The sequence below is a fragment of the Saccoglossus kowalevskii genome, chromosome 3 (assembly GCF_978046115.1).
Source record: "Saccoglossus kowalevskii chromosome 3, keSacKowa6.1, whole genome shotgun sequence".
NCBI lineage: Eukaryota > Metazoa > Hemichordata > Enteropneusta > Harrimaniidae > Saccoglossus > Saccoglossus kowalevskii.
The window spans coordinates 16,594,019-16,613,803 of NC_140643.1; the positions used below are offsets into that span (position 1 = coordinate 16,594,019).

General features: G+C 34.3%; 1 long non-coding RNA gene across 2 annotated transcripts in view; it reads right to left on the minus strand.

The window, feature by feature from the left end:
• LOC100375085 (uncharacterized) overlaps positions 1 to 19,073 on the minus strand; it is a 41,318-nt gene extending 22,245 nt beyond the window's left edge. The window contains exons 1-4 of one of the 2 annotated variants that reach the window (XR_014928944.1): positions 18,626 to 19,073; positions 18,435 to 18,512; positions 16,898 to 16,948; positions 15,080 to 15,276 (exon numbers count right to left, since the gene is read on the minus strand). This is a non-coding gene — a long non-coding RNA (uncharacterized LOC100375085). Of the gene's footprint in view, positions 1 to 15,079; positions 15,277 to 16,897; positions 16,949 to 18,434; positions 18,513 to 18,625 lie in introns of those variants that run through there. The other variant, XR_013421525.2, reaches the window with a different exon arrangement.
• Positions 19,074 to 19,785: the final 712 nt, after the last annotated feature.

Below are 19,785 nucleotides of genomic sequence, written 5' to 3' on the forward strand. Positions count from 1 at the left end.
AGTTCAGAACATCAGAGGTCAACAAAGTTCAGAACATCAGAGGTCAACATACTTCAGGACATCAGAGGTCAACAAAGTTCAGAACATCAGAGGTCAACATAGTTCAGGACAATCAGAGGTCAATGTAGCTCAGAACATTGGAGGCCAATGTAGTTCAGAACATCAGAGGTCAAAGTAGTTCAGGACATTTGGGGCCAACATATTTATGAGCTCAGAGGTCAACATAGTTCAGAACATCAGAGGCCATCCTAGTTTAGGACAACTGAGGTCAACGTAGTTTAGAACATTAGCGGGCAACGTAGTTTAGAACATCAGCAACCAATGTAGTTTAGAACATCAGCGGCCAGCGTAGTTCAGGACATCAGAGGTCAACGAAGTTTAGAACATCTGCAGCCAACATAGTTTAGAACATCAGCGGCCAACGTAGTTTAGAACATCAGAGGTCAAATTAGTTCAGGACATTAAGGGCCAACATATTTATGACCTCAGAGGTCCACATAGTTCAGAACATAAGATGCCATCGAAGTTTTGGACAACAGAGGTCAATGTAGTTCAGGACATCAGACACCAACGTAGTTCAGGACATCAGAGTTCAACATATTTCAGGACCTCAGACAAATTCAGGACTTCAGAGGTCAATGTGATCCTGGGCAGCAGAGACCAATGCAATACTAGACTTTAAAAGCCAGTAAAATTCTGTATCTCAGAGGCTAATACCGATGAACAACGAGTTAATGATCAAAAGCTACTTAATCTGAGTGTCTTTGAAATATATAATTATTCATCTATAACAAATGATTTTTTTAAAGATCTATGATACATACATGCTCTGGGGTAATTCACAGGCATGTTTACTTTAAAAACAAGCCATGCATGGCACAGTCCCCTTAGTTATCAAATTTAAGATATATAGTTTTGTTTATAGTAATATAGCTGGAATATAACCATGTCAGGAATATGATTTTTTAACATTAAAAATTATTGACATTTGTATCTGATCGGACACATGCACAGACGCACGCACGCACACACGCACGGAGGTCAAAACATAAGTTCCAGTTTTCGGACTGAGTCCGAACGGGGACTAATAAAATCTGCATATTCATTAAGTAATCTACATATATAAGGCAGTATTAAGTCGTTTTACATATATCTAGAACCACTTTTACATATATCTAGAACAGATTTAAAAGATTGCTAAGAATGTCAGAGAGGAATATCGTGTTTAGATATACTTACTTTGTCAAAATTTACTATCATCAAATGTGTATAGCACATTAGTAACCGTGGAAATACCCCAAAAATAGTTTTACGTTTATCAAATCCCATGCGACGTTTTGATCCAACTATGATGCTATGACCATTTGTTTGTTCTGTATTTGACGTTTGATTTCACGCAAAACGTGAGATCTCGCAGTGCACGGAAAATGTTCTATTAATTCACAGCAAAACAACACAGCAATATACAGATGTATAATAATGTGATATTTCTTAACAGATTGATATATGACAATACCAATAGCAAATGGTATATCCCAGACTGGTAGATTGGCAATCAGCATATGTAGATTTCTATTTTGCATATATGGTATATTGTCTGCTAGACCTCCAAAAAAAATAAACATATAGGGAAGATTAATTTTTGAGAAATTATTTATCGAGATAACCTCCAAATGAGAGATGTATTTCGATTCAATAAGCAGATTCACTGAAGCCCAATGTTTTAGATATACTGCTGAAATGGCCAGGGGTTTAACATAAAAGTAACTCATGTATGTCCCAATATAATCAAACATTGACACAAAGTTTGCAGGGCTTTAATGTAGGACAAGCACAACAGCTAAAAATAACACAGAGAATAGGGCCCTAATAGAGCAATATGAACCTGACACTCTTGAGAAACAAGGTGGAAAAAGTAAACCGTCAATTGGGCAAGGTGATGAAATACAGCATCTGTGCCTTAAAAGCTAGATAGCGCCCTGACATTGGCAAAAGTATCAGAGTACATATGGATCTATCAATACGAGGTACATTTTCTTCTGTTCCTCAGCTTCCAAAGGTAAATTAATATTGTGACTCCCGGTCACTGCTGGCTTGTTTCATTCAACGCTCCCTGTAGCAGTACACCGCTGTAAAACGACAATGCTTCAGGGTTTGGGTTAATGGCATCTAGCGAATGGGGACAACAGCGGGATGTCCTGCTTTGCTTTTTCCACCCTTCAATCAATGCCAGCTCATTTCAATATCATGGTCATTGTCGCAGGTTACATTGTACATAATGTTCTAATACAACAGTGAGTCCTGCGTCAAAGCGTACAATTACGAAGCCTTAATCGTTCTCCTCGTAGTAGCTTCAAATCAATGAACCACTCAGTAATGGTTGTGTTCATTAATATGATGGTATAAATTCTATATACGTAAACCGCAAAGGCAGATTTTCGTGAATTTCTCAAAATTTTAAGCAGTGGAAATTTCTCTTGAGTATCCTACTAATTAGAAAGTCAGTGATATCGTGAAATCATGTCTTCACAATATTCACATAAAATCCTCAAATAGTAAAAAAATTCACAGCATCAAAAATTAAACGGCTTACGGTGTTGATTAGTGCATTCTTCGTTGTCATGCATATACTTCTCAGCTTTAAATTCACAATCATCTTTGACAGCAGTGAATATTATGATTTTTTATTTCTTTGTAAAACACCTTTTATATATTAATTATGTACCTACTCTTCATTTTTCCTTCAATTATCTTTATTTTCCCTCATAGTTTAATTAGCAGCAAATTTGAAGACGAGATGAAATTAACTTAAAATATACAATGATTTTCGTTCATTCATATTTTGGTGAATTTAACATGCTCTTCATTAAATGTTTTGACATGTTATAGATGTGTAGACACACAAATACTTTTTTTTTTAAATCTTTAAAAAAGAATATCTCAATAATTTAAGTTACCAATGAAAAGTATAAAGCTTAATTTTCAAGGTAATGAAACATTAAAAACATTGTGCCAACATCGCATAACACTTGCTCTTACCAAGTTGACCTTAGCTGTCTTTTGACCTGGCAGGTCGAGCACATCATTAACCAATCAGGAAGTCAAGCAATCATCAAAATATAAGACAGCCGAAAAATTGCTTAAATCCACATGCAAACGAAGTCTACTTACTGTCCATTTATTATCTAATAAAACACAGGTTGAAATCACTATGTACTCGGTATTGAAATGAATTTTATCCATATCTATCTTAAGATTAGTAATCTCAAGACAAAAATAGTCAATTAACATTCAAGTAATTATATGTGATTATGCAGACTTGTCAAATATGTAATCACTGTACGTTTATTAATAATTCGCTTCAAAAATCAATTACTATCAACTGATATTACGCTGACTTATTAAGTAACCAATGATTCCAGTCAAAAATACTTTTAATGTCAATTTCATCACGAGTAGGATAATCACATAATCTATATATTGATTATGATGCATACAATTGTGTAACAGCACTGAGAATAAGTGACCTAAATCAGGCAGGAAGCTGTAAGGAGCTGAAGCAGAAAATAACATTGGTGATTATCCTATATAAGGTCAACATGACCCGATTTGATGTTATGCTGAACATTAACAATGGGAAATAGGGATAAAACTGTTATAGAGGATAACGACACAGCTGATTGGCACTGTTTATACAGTGAACTGACCTCTCTCAGTTATAACTAGGAGTCTTGTAGAAAGATTATACTCGGGTGGTGCATACTGGAATCTACATCATATAAGCCCCACCGATAACCAGTATGTGGGTTCATACGATGACTGATACAATTCATAGTAGTGAATATATTTGTTGTTATTATGTAGAAATGTTATGATTATGTTGATCTAAGTATAGGCAGTGCCAATGCAAAGACCATGTTTGTTCCGTTTTGGTGAAGCTGTGATTGCCAAATTTTCTGAAATACCGATCAACAACAGCGTATGTTCATAGTAGTCTCATGCAGTTTCAATATTTCTGGGTTTTTTGTAATTTTAATATGATTATTAACATATTTTTGTAGGTTTTTGGTTTTTGGAAAAAATTGTCATATATAGACCACATACCACTTTAAAAATAAAAATAGCTTGGATTGAAATATATATATAATAATACCATTGATTTGAAAAGGAAGAAATCGTTTTGATTGCGTGACAATAATATCAAATATTTGAAAGAATAAAATGGCTGGGATCGAGTGCATAATAATATCAATGATTTGAAAAGAAAGAAATAGTTTCGATTGCGTGAAAATAATATCAAATATTTGAAAAGAATGAAATAGCTTGATTCAGTGACATAATAATATCAATGATTTGAAAAGCGTGAAATAGCTTGGATTGAGTGACATAATATCAACAATTTGAAAAGAATGAAATAGGTTGATTCAGTGACATACTAATATCAACGATTTGAAAAGAATGAGATAGGTTGATTCAGTGACATAATAATATCAATGATTTGAATAGAATGAAATAGGTTGATTCAGTGACATAATAATATCAATGATTTGAAAAGAATGAAATAGATTGATTCAGTGACAATAATATCAATGATTTGAAAAGAATGAAATAGGTTGTTGATTCAGTAACACAATAATATCAATGATTTGAAAAGAATGAAATAGGTTGATTCAGTGACATAATAATATCAATGATTTGAAAAGCGTGAAATAGCTTGGATTGAGTGACATAATATCAACGATTTGAAAAGAATGAAATAGGTTGATTTAGTGACATAATAATATCAATGATTTGAATAGAATGAAATAGGTTGATTCAGTGACATAATAATATCAATGATTTGAAAAGAATGAAATAGGTTGTTGATTCAGTAACATAATAATATCAATGATTTGAAAAGAATGAAATAGATTGATTCAGTGACAATAATATCAATGATTTGAAAAGAATGAAATAGGTTGTTGATTCAGTAACACAATAATATCAATGATTTGAAAAGAATGAAATAGGTTGATTCAGTGACATAATAATATCAATGATTTGAAAAGAATGAAATAGGTTGTTGATTCAGTAACATAATAATATCAATGATTTGAAAAGAATGAAATAGGTTGATTCAGTGACATAATAATACCAATGATTTGAAAAGAATGAAATGGTTTTGATTGAGTTACAATAACATCAATGATTTGAAAAGAATGAAATAGCTTGGTTCAGTGACATAATAATATCAATGATTTGAAAGTAATGAAATAGCTTGATTCAGTGAAATAATACCATTGATTTGAAAATAATGAAATAACTTGATTCAGTGACATAATGTCAATGATTTGAAAAGAATGAAATAGCTAGATTCAGTCACATAATAATATTAATGATTTGAAAAGAAAGAAATAGCTTGATTCAGTGACATACTAATATCAACGATTTGAAAAGAATGAATTAGGTTGATTCAGTGACATAATATCAATGATTTGAATGTAATGAAATAGCCTGATTCAGTGACATAATTATAATATTAATGATTTGAAAAGGAAAAAAATAGTTTTGATTAGTGACATACTAATATCAACGATTTGAAAAAAAAAATGAAATAGCTTGGATCGAGTGACATATTTATTTTCAAACCTGTTGCCAATGAGAAATTATGTCCATTTGGTTCCAACCGCAAATACAAATGAATGTGCAAAACGATAGGAAAAATTATGGTGTTTGAAAGATTAACAATATTAATGAGTTGAGAAGTACAATAAAAGTTTTATTTTTCACCGAGATTTATTTTCACTATTTTGATCACATTCATCAGATGTTAAGTCAATGGGTTTGCAACCCAAACAAAGAGAGAATTTTATGTGTTCACATAAAAGTCATCCATTGTGAAATTTAAATCCAGTAAATAATTTATGTATTTATAGTAATAATGACTACCAAAAATCTGAGTTTATCAAAATGGTTTGGTTCCAAAAAGGTAACTACTTATCCATGTATTTGTCAACCTGGCAATGATTGGTGGATTTGTCAATTTTAGACAATGGGGAAAGATAAAAGCTTGATTTTAACACCCTGGGGGGAAAAAAACAGAGATCACTGACCAATGCTTAACCTTCAAATACCCACAGAAGGGCAAAGTGTCTGGAGCCGGAAGACAAAACAGACTGAGTAAACAAGTGTAGTAGTCTGGACAGATGTCAAATTGACCACTGAAGTGGGAATGAACAAAGTGTTGTGCAACATACTTCCCCTAGTGAATGTACGCTAAATGCAGACTAACTGACAAGTTCAACTTCAGTGGGATGAGTAAAAAACTACTTTGTCATTGAATTCATATGGGTCAGTTACATATGTGCAGAGGCTGGATCAGTATGTACACAGAAGTTTTAAACTGTCACTAAAATGAAAGAAATTTACATAACAAGCTAATATTTTACCAGGTATCAACTGTATTTATGTCATTTTTGAGTCCTTATTTTCAAGGTATCAATTAATACAAATTTGTAATCCCAGATTGCAGCTGTTAGGGGACGACCATTTAATTATGGGGGGGGGTGTTGTTCAAGGATTTGTTGACAAAAGAATTTTGCAAGCTAACACCAAGAAAAAAAAAAATTGCTTGCACCATGAAAAAAAACGAACTGTAGGGGAGTAAGTGGGAAGTGCAAAAGGGTTTGTGTGGATGCGGTAGTGAACAGAGGAGCATGTGGTAAGTGTAGAGGAGTGGGTGTGGTTGAGGACAGAGGAGTGGGTAGACTGGAGAGTGGGTGGTAAGGTGGAGGATGGAGGACAGGGGAGTGGGCTGTTCTATAAAGTGACAGAACATCTGAGAGCATCTTACCATACATACTCACCTTAAAAATCCTTCTTGACTCTATATATATATTATAATGACTTCATACAAAATATTCTCACAAAAAGTGAATATGATAATTTTAGTGAATTTAGTAGTACATTATTTTGACAAAATTTCACTTTAGGGTTCACGTTGGTGATGTTAATTATGGAGATGGTTGATGGTTCTTTTCATTAGCGGGGAAAAAACCATACCAGTATATCAAGTTTATTTGCACTGACAAGATGTAAGATATATTTTGTAACTTGAACTGCTCATAATTATATATTTAATAAAATTAATCATTTTTACAAGTTATTAAGAAAACAAATGTCTCTTTTTAATAACTTCTGAAATTACACATAAAATCCCACTATATGTTGACAAATAATTGGGAGAGTGAGCGAGACCAATACTTTTAACATGGCTTCCAGCAATATTGCAATTAAGCAATATCTAATAAAATATGAAATAAAATATGATTATTCTTTATTTCAGTACTTTAGTTCATTATGATCCAAATCCCAAAACATGATATAAATGCAACAAGCCATTGAGAATGTCAATAAAGCGAAGAAATACATTATTAGCTAAACTTTGAATTCATTTGCACCCGAAACCTTGAAGCGAGATTCTGTAATCTTGAATGACCTTTTTTTTATTACAGTTCACACACTTTATAATGCTGTCCACACTCAATTTTGATTATTAATAACAGTATTTCCTATCAGAATACAAACAACAAAAGGACCATATTGCTTATATTAATGGGTTCCGTGTGGAAATCCTTTGGAAGAGAAAATATCCACTGGGTTTAATTTTATTAGATTGAATGTTGCAGAGATGATGTCTAGGTTTTAAATTAATTGGTTTAATGAAAGAACCAAAACACTCTATTGTTAACTATGCATATTCCCTGGATTTTAATTCAGCACATTGAGCTATTAGTGAAATAGGCGAAAATAAAACCCGGTGAATAATCAAGGTCAATGGTATATATAGAATAATTGCAGATGATCCACCAGATTTTATCTTCAACCTTTCTACAGACATCAGACTAGGTCCTCCACCTAATTTTTCAAAATCTGTACAACACTAAACCCCCCCCCCCCAAAAAAAAAGGTGAAGAAAAGATTTCTCAAAATCTGACTAGTGAGTTTGTTTAAGACCTGTTGCAATCAGAAGAATATAGATACATCTATACGTACAATAGAAAATACTCAAAAAAAGTTGAATAAAATTGTTTTTTCCAAGTTAAATAATCTACAACTACGAACTAAACGGAAAGTCATTTAGAACCACATGCATTTATAACTGCATCAAAGAAAAAAAAAATATCCAGACATTAAAAATTCTCCAAACCAATAAAAATAAATGATCCTAGTTCAGTAGGTTATGGAAATTATGTTTGCATATACATGTATACTCATGAAGCATGACAACAACAAAACTAACAGAATTTACTAAAAACTTCTCCATGCAAGTCATGTGCGTGCAGCTTTATCATCTCTATGATTGGTGTGCATGCAGTGTACATTGATTTGGACACTGCCTGGACAAATTGGCTACAAGTCAACTTAAAGACATTGTTGAATAGAAAGATGTGGTAGAAAACTCACATCAAGATTTGGGGTGGAGTGAGGTGGGTGGGTGGGTGAATGGGGGGATGATATATGTGACACTATAATAACAATAGTCTAAATTGGAGTAAAGGAACATATGGATGCACATATGTCAACTGCTTTCACAAAGATAATATCATTTTCAATTCAATCTCACAGACTAGGTAATAAAATTTAAGTATGGTGGTTATTCCTAATGTATTTCGCCGTAATACCGCTTGCCCGCTTTGGTGGGGAGGAAATAGTGAACATGGCCCAGGGTACAGTCACAGAGAGTGGCCATAATGTGATACCGAATACAAAACTGCCCTGCCCTGCCCTTCTCTTAATTTGAATGGTTACATCTCCACTGAATGAACAATACTTAAAAATTCCAGACTTTCAATGCTAGAATAGAATAGAATTTGACGATCATGATCGAACACTGTGATTCCAAGGTTGATGTGATATAATCTAGTTGATGCATCTTGGATCAGCTGGGTTCATCGCTACTTGCAACTCTGTATTCGATTCATCTTAAGTGGATCCATAATCCATTCTTTGAAATAGAACACCTGACATAGCTTGGGACAGAGCAGTGGTGAGTTTATTTGTATATGAACAAATCTTCGCTTCATTTCTGTGAAGTTTCTACACCGGCCGAATTAGTACTGTGCAGACTGTTGCTATAAATGATGGAAAGATGAGCAGTCTTGGATATATAGGTCATCATGCACCCCAATTTATTTTTTCTGAGTGGAGATCGACAATACCAAACATCATCAGTGGGGCTGATTTTCGATTCAGGTTTTTGGATTCACCGGGATTCAAACAAACAGTTATTATTATTATTATTATTATTACCGTTATAGCAAAATTAATTGTGACATTTCTTTTGTAAACAAACGATAATAATAAATTGTTTACTCACCTCTCAGAATTTTCACACCTTATATTGTTTGTCTCGACGTTGCTTTCTCGTTTTTAAACCAATCAACAAAGTGCTTAGATATGTTGGGTACAGTTTCTTTAAGGAATCTGCCAATCTGTGTAAGGCGTTCTTTAATAGCCATATTTATGTTGCAGATGATAGAAATGGCGCAAAACACCACAGTAAAAATTGTAAGTTTAACAAATTGCTTTCAATTAATGTTTTAATTCTGTGATAAATTTGACTCAAATATTTTTCCTCACTTTATTTATACAGCATTAATAGTGCATTATACATATATGAGTATATTAAGGTTCGGAGGCTATGTTTGGAACGTCAAAATCCAGATATATCAGATATTTTAGACCGGCTTGCATAAATTAAAACTACCTCTCATCCAATCACACTCATGCATTTACAGGCATGATGCATTGGTGAAATATAATATCAGTTATTCTCCGAGTTATGCTAAGGATCAGATGCTGATGACCCGAAATGAGCTTATATTGAACCGATTTCATTAAAAAAATTACTATGACAGGCCCAACCTAGTTCCAGATTCTGCATGCTGCATTATGAAATGGTAAGGAAATGAAAAAAAAAAATCCAGGAGTCTGATCTAAGCCATATTTATTTTATTACACTTCATATAACAAAATCTAATCTTTTCCATTTTTTTTTTTATTTTGCGCCAGCTGACAGTACCTAACAACTCTTGGAAGTGCAAGTAACAAGGGTACTTATTCCCACAGAAACAAAATTCAAATTTTGGGATTATGTAACCGTACATATGTAACAACACTTCACTGTGTAACCATCTTCCTGTCATAATATTTATAATGGCAATCAACCAGCCTGAGTCAAACACGAGCACCTGTGAACCTTAACTATGATGTAATTAAGTCACATGTTGGTTAATGAATCATTTCCCAGTGGCTTTGTCTATGGCAAACTCAGTCAAGATAGAGGTCGTCCAAGTTCTGATGTTATCCTACCTTAAAACATAAAATTTCACATCTGTATTTTTGTTCATCATTGTACTTTTTACTTCCATACACACTATATACTGTGCCTATTATAACCAGTGACAGACACTAAACAATATCAAGGACATGTCTCAAGGTTTCATCTTATCTAAGTTTCATCAACTGAAACTGGTACTATAATATTTTTTGGTAGTTATGTCCAGTTTTAGAAGTAATCTATTTTGTTAGCTGGTCTTTTTTCTTATGATAATATCAAGATTTGAATTTAATTTCAATTGCCAAAAATAAAATAAAAAAATAGTTATGCATACCGAAAACAATGATTGGTAAATTTTATACATCAAGATACATGAATCGCCTTGACGACTGTAGACATGATTCATTCATATGGTGCTTGCCAATACAAGTCAACAATCACACATAGTATATTGCTTGGTATGTGTGCTACCTATTGTGGACATATAGGGAGTGACCACCATGGCTTTGGTAACTGTTCAAGTCAGCCTTGGGCAGGTTTCCCTACAACAAAAGCTGACCTTCCGAACAGCTCAGTGGAACTTGAATACCTTCTACTAAAATTGCTAATTTGGATTCAGCTCACCATGGTTACAAGAAGACTTTGGAGGACAAGCATCTGTAGTGTTACATAAGCTAAGCCAGAGAATCCATTGGACCACCACCAATGATTTTTTTTTTTTTTTTCAGATGTTTGCACTTAAACTCAAAGTGGTGTATGATGGGAATTTACTGTTGAAAAAAAAAATTCATCTTCATGTTTTAAATTATTTGCTCAATGCCTACGATAAAAAAAAAATCATGAAAAAATAGAAAAGGCAAAAAACTCATGATACATGATAGAATGTTCAATGCTATTTTTTTCTCTTTACTGACATTTAATTTCTACTCAACGTGTGTGTGTGACCACTATGCAGTCATACGCAACTTTCCAGTTGGACCTCAATTTATCAGCAAGGGTATCTGGTGCACTGTTTCTGGCAAAGTGATTGTGATTTGGACAGGGAGACAGATGTATGGGAAATTCTTTTAACAGTGTCTTGATTTTTTTTAATTGACAGGGAAGTGAACTGACAATGATGAAACTATCAAGAAGGTGAATAGACAGTGAAAGTGTGCTACAATTCATGATTAAAAGGACTTGTCAGAATGGGGCTCTAAATTAGCCATCTAATAATTAATAAATGTATTTTCTAAAAAAGATTCTATTCTAAAATCATTAAAATGCATGAAAAAAAAACAAAACAATAGTTCAATAAGTTTTGATGGACTTCTCAGAAAATGTTTAAACAAAAATCACTTTTCCCCGAGCAACATTTTCAACTTTAAATAAACAACAAATATCAGTGGAACATTAGATTAGTTCTAGATGCACAGTAAAGAAAAACTGAGTCAATTAATTGGGGGCTATAAAGTGTATAAAGAAGCGCAGTGTCAAAGGTCAAGTGGCAGCAAATTCCCAAATAATAATTCTACTCTTGGCTGTTATCCACTACTTACCAGCAAAATCACCGTTAAAATAAGTCTTACTGATCAATTTTAGAATAATTTTTATATTTATGAACAATATGAATTACCAGTTCAACTCTCCATCAGGTCCTGTTCTGGGAGCCAATGAAGGACGAGGGAATGAGAATTCTGTAAAATAAATCAAGACCATAGGGAAATACTTAGGTGGCTAAAGGTCATGGCATGTTCTCATTATGGAATTCCCATACTTTTTTCCTGTATCCCTGGTTAACTTTTACACACTTTGACAAAATAAAGCATGCAGTTCTACAAGGAGAAGGCCTGGCCAGTTTATTTATTTATTCACCGGTCTTGATAATGAGCAGAGCCTATCCAAGTCAGTTGCAAAGGGAAGTAGTATAACCACAGGAGAGCTGGGGACTTTTATTAGTGAATGAACTGGATCAATACTTCCCACGACATATGGAATTGTGTTCTACATGAAGTAATACTGGCCTCCCATGATAATGCCTCTGTATCTGTTTTGGTTGAGGAGGGGTGTCAAGTTAAAGGATTGAAAAGAGCAACTAAAGCGAGCAATGAAACTTTTACAACTACAGGACCCTGGATGACTAATTTAATATTGCCAGTTAAAGTAAAACGCTAGACACAAATAAAAATTATGTATTAACTTTCTTTATATTCAAGTTTGATGTTATAAGAATGAAGAAAATTTGAATAGTAATATGAAGTCAGAAGACACAGCTTGGAAAATAATGGATACGCCTTAAGTATAGCCAGTTTTGTTCATCAGAGGACATTTTATTTTATAATTTTTTCCTATGGAATTGAAACATCTTAAAAGTTTGTTTCATGATAAAGATATTCTACATGATGTTTGCTGATGTCAGGAAGTATTAAACAATGGACATTGTTTTTAGTAGGTTTTTAATAACAAAACATGGGAAAAAAAAGTGAACAAAAAAAAAAGTCTCATACAGGTGAAACAATAAATTTTAGACAGGTTTTGACACTAGATATTGTCAACAGTGAGAGATATGAAATAAACACATGCAAAAAAAAACCCATGAGCAACCTTCTACTATGAGGTGTTTAATATGGGACCCATGCTACAACATACATATACACAGTAAAATACGTAATAAAGAAATTAAATCATAATTATAATAATTTTATCAAATATAGAGTACAAATTTATTTCTGCACGCGCAATTTCAGGCATTTTCAAACCAAATGCTGCTATTTAAAGAAAGACTGAAGCTGCTATTACTGCAGTCCCATTATACTAGTAAATTATCTTGCTGTATTGGTTTTCATCTGTCACGACACAGTACTTGAAGTGAATACTTAAGATATTTTCCGGTTCAATTATCCAATGACATATTACAAAGAAAGATGCTGCTGTTACACATTTATACAAAGCAGTATAGGAAATGATATGAGCTTATTACAAGAATTACGCTAAAGTATGCACTCAGGCGGTACAGGATTGCATAGACCTTTGCTACACGCCTTGTTGATATAATTTTCATACTACCTTTGTGCATTATCCTCATAACTTTATTATTATACATTTCTGCTTGTAGTCATAATTTAGTGAAATACAGCTGACAGAAATGCCAGTGGAAAAGCAGTTTAGGAGATTCGTGACTGCGCACTCATTTTCTGTCAGTGACGAGATTCTATTTAGATAGGTCATTTTTGATCAAGTCACACCAATAACACAACTTATGGTATTACTTGTGATTCTCGTATTTATATACAAACTTTGAACAGAATCAAGAAATACAGGAATTAGCATGGAATCTTGAAAAAATATGACATGCACCTTTCACCCAATTGGCATGGTTCTGATACAAAGTTTGAATAAAATCATCCAAGAATGGTTTTGGACACGTTTACAGGCTTTGATTTTATGATTTTAGATAAAAAAAGGGCCATTAAATCAACAAATTTTACAAAATAACACAACATTATGAGTACAGTACTTGTGTACAAACTTTCAAGTGAACCAGGTGATTTATTACTGAGGAATTGGCAAGGACATGAAAATGGTCATCAGTCAGCCATTTTTGTTTGAATCTTGGAAAAAGCATGACTTTCACCTGTAACTCAATATGCATAATCCTGATACAAAGCTTGATTGTATCTGCCATCTTTATCTCCAAGAAACGGTTCTGGACATGTTTAAGAATCAGAATTTAGCAAATTTTTAACACCAACAGTTAGGCATACTTGATCAAATGGTAACACAAATCGACATGCATATGTAAATCATCATACATGGTCAGTATTTTAAGTTCAAACTTAATTCAAATGGCCTCAGATGCCTACACGGAGATACAGATGGAATTTGAATTAATATTATAATTAATAATTCAATAAATATTTTATGAAATCATCAGATATTGGTGTATTCTGTGACACTCTGCCATGTCAAAAGTGCAATCTGTTTGCATGGACCAATCAGATTGCCAGGATTTTTACAACACCGTATGGAAATATGGAAAATGATTACACTGCTTTATTACACTGGACAGCCATGATATATGAAAAAAATGTTTCACTTTATTTAGTGTCAAAATCAATAGGATTTGTCGTTCCATAAAAATAGTATCAACATATGTTCCAAATTATCAGCATTCAGTCTAGTTTTCCCTTATATGGGGTGAACTACATCACCAACATTGACATGTTAAAGGTTAATGACATCACATTCAAACATTCATTTACGTTGGACTCAGTATATGAGTCCTGTCATTGAATGCATAAGTTTGCAAAATGCAAAACATTTTTGGTTGTCAATTTCATGTGATAATCCTTCATTAAATTATTACTACAAGCAGGAAAAAGATGTATAATATTAAGGTTATCATGAGAATACTGCAAAGTATGAACTTAGGAAGTACAGGGTTGCATCGACCTTCGCTATGCGTCGTTCAAAATTATCAAAATACTACCTTTGTGCATACTTTGCTGTATTCTCATGATAAACTCTTAGTATCATGCTTGCATATTTAATTCCAGATCAAAATACAGCAGTCCCTAAGTAAAACCTTCTCCCATATCCCATGGTGCTTTTAATTGGGTGGGGTGTTGCTACATGACACTGATGAATGCGAGATATAAATATCATTACATAACCTCTATGTAGAAACACTGCACACCTGACAAATCCAAAACTTGATTTCTATATATTTGCATCCAAGCTTAAAGTGGTCGCTACTAATACTACAATACTCAGTCTCTTGACTATTAATGACCCATGTCAAAACCTAATCTCTAAGCCCCCAAATCACCCATTACGATCGATATCTTTTTTTTTATTCGTAAGCTCTGTCACCAAACACTCCAATGAAACACTTCAAATTTAAAAAGCGGCAATAAAAAAGAAAGTGAAACAATGAGTCACATGGCACTCTAGTTCCGTCTTCCATCCATCAGCATCTGTCATGGTTAATATATGACATAGAATAACATACCAATTATTGTTTTTAACATTATATTTGAATTTTTGGCAATTTTTACATATTAAAATGTCACATGGCTTAACATCAAAGGCATTATCCACATAAATATGAATAATAATCAGTATTAAGAGAGATTTTCCATATTAAATACTCAATGGAAAAATACATGCATAACCCAAAATTATATAAGGAACTAAGGGTTTTGTGCTCTATGTACATACCCATTTGTTTTTGATACTGAGATTTCAAACATATTCATGACAGGTGACCTTGAAGTCTGAATTATGACAGGACATTATTAAGCCCAAATAGCAATGATTTGAGTTACGTCATGATCACCTTATCAACATGCCTGAGGTTGTTTGATTTAGAAGAACAAATCAGTAATCAAAATCAAGAATATTGATGGGTGTCTTTATAACTGTTGTGCCGGTGAAATATATTTTTTGCAATGTCTGGACAGGTAGTAAACTTTTCTGCGATTCATTAGAAATTACTAAAAATGGAGTTGATCATATATTTTTTCATCTGCGCATGTTGCCCGCAATTAATCTGTTTCCTATACTGCAAATTTGTAATAATAATCATGTCCATCGCTATTGCGACAGAACACCTTTATGTCTGAATTGCTACAAGACACCTGTAAGTTCTATATACTCCTCAATAGTGACAGCATCCCTTTACAAGTTCAATGATATGAACAGGAAAATCAAAGACTAAAACTGTACATTGCAACAGGACATGTACTTTTAGTCGGAATTGCAGCCGAACACCTTCAAACCTGAGATGGGAGACAGGACACCTTTTATTATCTATAAACATAAACAATACTATTGTTTCAAATAGATTTTTTTGCCATGAGGAGAATAGGAATAATTGTGAAATGTTATTGATTTATACTGACTATCCAACTTTTTAATGCAGTCCAATGCTTTAATACACCCAATCACCACTGCAAAATAAAATCTTAGTGGCACCTATAATGAGCATTTCGTTTTTGCACCATGTTTTTATTTAGTCTTTGAATTTTTTTATTTTTACATAATTCGGTTTCTTTTATAGTATCTAATCACATGTAAGCATAAATGAATTGTAATGTATGTTTACATAATATATATATATGTTTCTTTTCATATTATTTTATTTAATTTCCATGAAAAGGAATGTGTAAATACTTTGTTCAAGAATAGAGCATAGTATATAGAAAATATAAGATACACGTATATAACTGAAATAATCTATCAGGAAAAGCCTTGACACCGGTGATGATGCATTGGAGGTTTCAATTCAAGAACTTATGCACACACTGGGGGCGGGGATGCAATGCTAGAAGTAGTTTACAACACTGAGTAAATGAGTAATCTGGGGGAGGGACAGAAAGGAAATCATACACAACGGATTAGGATTACATCCCAACATTAATCCGCCCACCTACTGATTATTCCTGATCCACTATTACTCATTGTCTAACTAAGGTTAGCCGATTTGACAGTCCATAGTAAAACTTGGCAATAGAGCAGCCCAAACACACCAACTGCTATTGTTTCATCAATTTAAGTATATGTACAAATTGAACAGAACTGACTACAAGTACTTACCCATTTGCGTGGCCTTCCACGGGCACGTTTTGGACCACTAGGTTTTTCTATCTGTTGATGATAGTAAAATCACTGGTGAAAAACTGAAAGTGCAGTCTGTGGATAACAATAACAATACTCATCATTTTATTCGTCACATGGATGGCAAAGAAGGCAACAAATTATGGACAAACTCCAACATTCAAATTTATCTACATTTCAGTAAATGACTTTTGTCAAAGAAATATCTCGCTGATTATTATTTTAGATGTTATTAGTTGAGCTCTGTACTTAGGTAATTCATTTTTGAGTTTCTTATTATGTTATGTAACTATATATATAATTCATTCTGATAAATATTACACTTTTTTAAATAAAAATAAGCAAAATGGTTCACTTTATTCACACCAAGTGAAAATCAAATACTTTTGTTAGTGATATAGTACTGTACTTATAATACAGAAATTCAAAATCTATTCTTGCCAACAGAAGAAAACTGTCGAACGGCTAGCTAGCAGATTATAATAGCTACCTTTGTATTGCCAGCAATTCTAAATGTAAAAAAAAAATTATAACTGTTGGCACTTTGTAAATAAAATAAGTACTAATTTATGATCTGAGTCAAATTCTTTTAAATTACACGTAGATATACATTTTTTGTATCATACTAATATTTCTAGTATGCTGTTACTTATTCTGTCAACACCTGGACGTTGTCAGCTTTTTCAAAATAATGAAAACATCTAATTACCAAAGGAAGGCAAACATTCCAGCATATTATTTAAACCACTGTCATTGAACTTGTAGGTAATTACCTAGGCGACTACAAAGGGAACTCCATGTCCGCGAATGTGCGAATATTTACGTAATCCCTCTATTCTAAACAGAAGCGTCCGAACAATTAATTTGCCGGAAGTTTTGGATAAAACGTTTACATAACAAGGCAATCCCAAACAACACTTCCACCTAATCTTTTTTTTTTTTTTTTTTACTACAACGTCCGAGCTACAACGCGACTCCACCGCCAACTTCCGATATGATATCAAGAGCGGAAACGTTACACCTAATGCGAAGTCGGGTATACATGTATTTTTAACGTTAACACGCGGAGAACATGTGGCAAGTGTGGGATGGGATGTTACCAAAGATAAGTATTGCTCATAGCGCTTTTAGCCCCATAGGAAGCTCAGTGATGTTATAATAAGTAAGTTGTAGAGCAAATATCGAAGTCTCACATCGTGGCCTCGTAGTTGTAGGAGTCAGCCGCTACTTCAGAGGCGCAACAGATATAGCATGGCAAAAACCCACTGGCCACCCCGGAATGGCCACCTCGGGTTTGGCACGCACAACTACTAGAAACCTTCGTTTTCATTTTTTGATTTGCTGCGTAAAATAATATCTCTGCCACATTCGGCGAAAGGATGTCGAGCTAAGCGATCGCGTACGTGGGTATACATCACATTATGACAAAATCCCGCCTAAATCGGCGGCGTCTGCAACACTCGTCACATGCAAGGGACGAAACACAACTGTCGGTGTATATTTCATAATTTCTAACCTTTTTCTGTTTCTGTACTTTGTTCTTGCTACCCGGAGGTCTTCCCCGTGGCCTTTTTACGACAGGTTCATCTGGTGGCTGCAAAACAACAGTACACACGAGTTTTAGTGTGATTCAATCAGTCGATCAGCTGGGCTCGAGGAATCTAAACAAAACCCATAACACTTTATAGGTAATGAAGTTGTACGCACTTTGCTTTCGACGCTCTTCCTCGGACGTCCCCGGCCCTTTTTCGCTGGCGGTGCCTCTGGTTGTTCGACGCTGCGTCGGTCGCTCATGATCCTACGAAGTAGTAGTCAGTTTTCAGCGAAAGCCCGAGTCCCACTGAGTAAGGAAAGGGAGGTAGATATCGCAGAGGACGGGTCGAACCCTTCAAATCACTGAAGTCCAACCGGAAAAAAATGCGCTGCTCGGAATGATTCGGTGGGAGATGAAGAGTCCAAAGCGGTCGTGAAAAGCCTGACAAGAAGTGTCGGCAATGAATGATTTAATTTTTTTCACGTGGTCGTTTTTTTTAGAAAATTGTGCGTATGCGGGTGAGAGAATTCCAACTGTATCACCGTGGGTGGACGGCTTCACGTTTCTCCAAAGCTACCACACATAGAATAGGCCTGTCAAAATAAACACAATACCGAGATACGTACAAAAAGCCGATATTGACATCACGTGACCTCGGGGGCTGCCCATTTCTCATTTTCCTGAATTCTGATTGGTTTGGACAGTCGTCTACTGACATGGTTGTCAGTTCATTAACAACGTTCTTCACCTCCCGCTGCTGGCCATCTTTGATTACTGCCGCTGAATGGCAAACGCCAACACCGATTGTGTACAGAGGCCAGAAATGTACCATTTTTTTCCACTATACATCGTCCCCTGGAATGTATGTCTATTTTGACAATGTTTGCGATGGACAACAAAAAATTCGCGTGCTGGAAACGCTAGTTATATCCTGAATTATATACACTTCTTTGTATCAATGTTGAAGTCGGAAGTGATCGGCAGTGCGATAAATTACATCCGATGCCGTTCATTTTCACGCAAATTAGATGAAGGCTAATGATAAGTCATCAATTTGTCACTGTGGCCACTTTCTTCATTGATAAAGACTTGGCCCGCCCACCAATAGCCCCGCCCTTGTACCGCCTGCTCTAGACACTTAGGCGTCAGAAAAAAATTCTGCGCAACTTGTTGTTGCCTTCTGTTACACGTTACATGATTGGGCTATGGAGTAATACATTTCTGTTGGAAGCCAATCAAAATAGTTTTAACAAAAGCGGATCAAGAATAGTGACAGTTCCGTAAATGTTTGACAGCAATGAAGTCCCACAAAAGCAGAGTGGCGGTTCCGGTT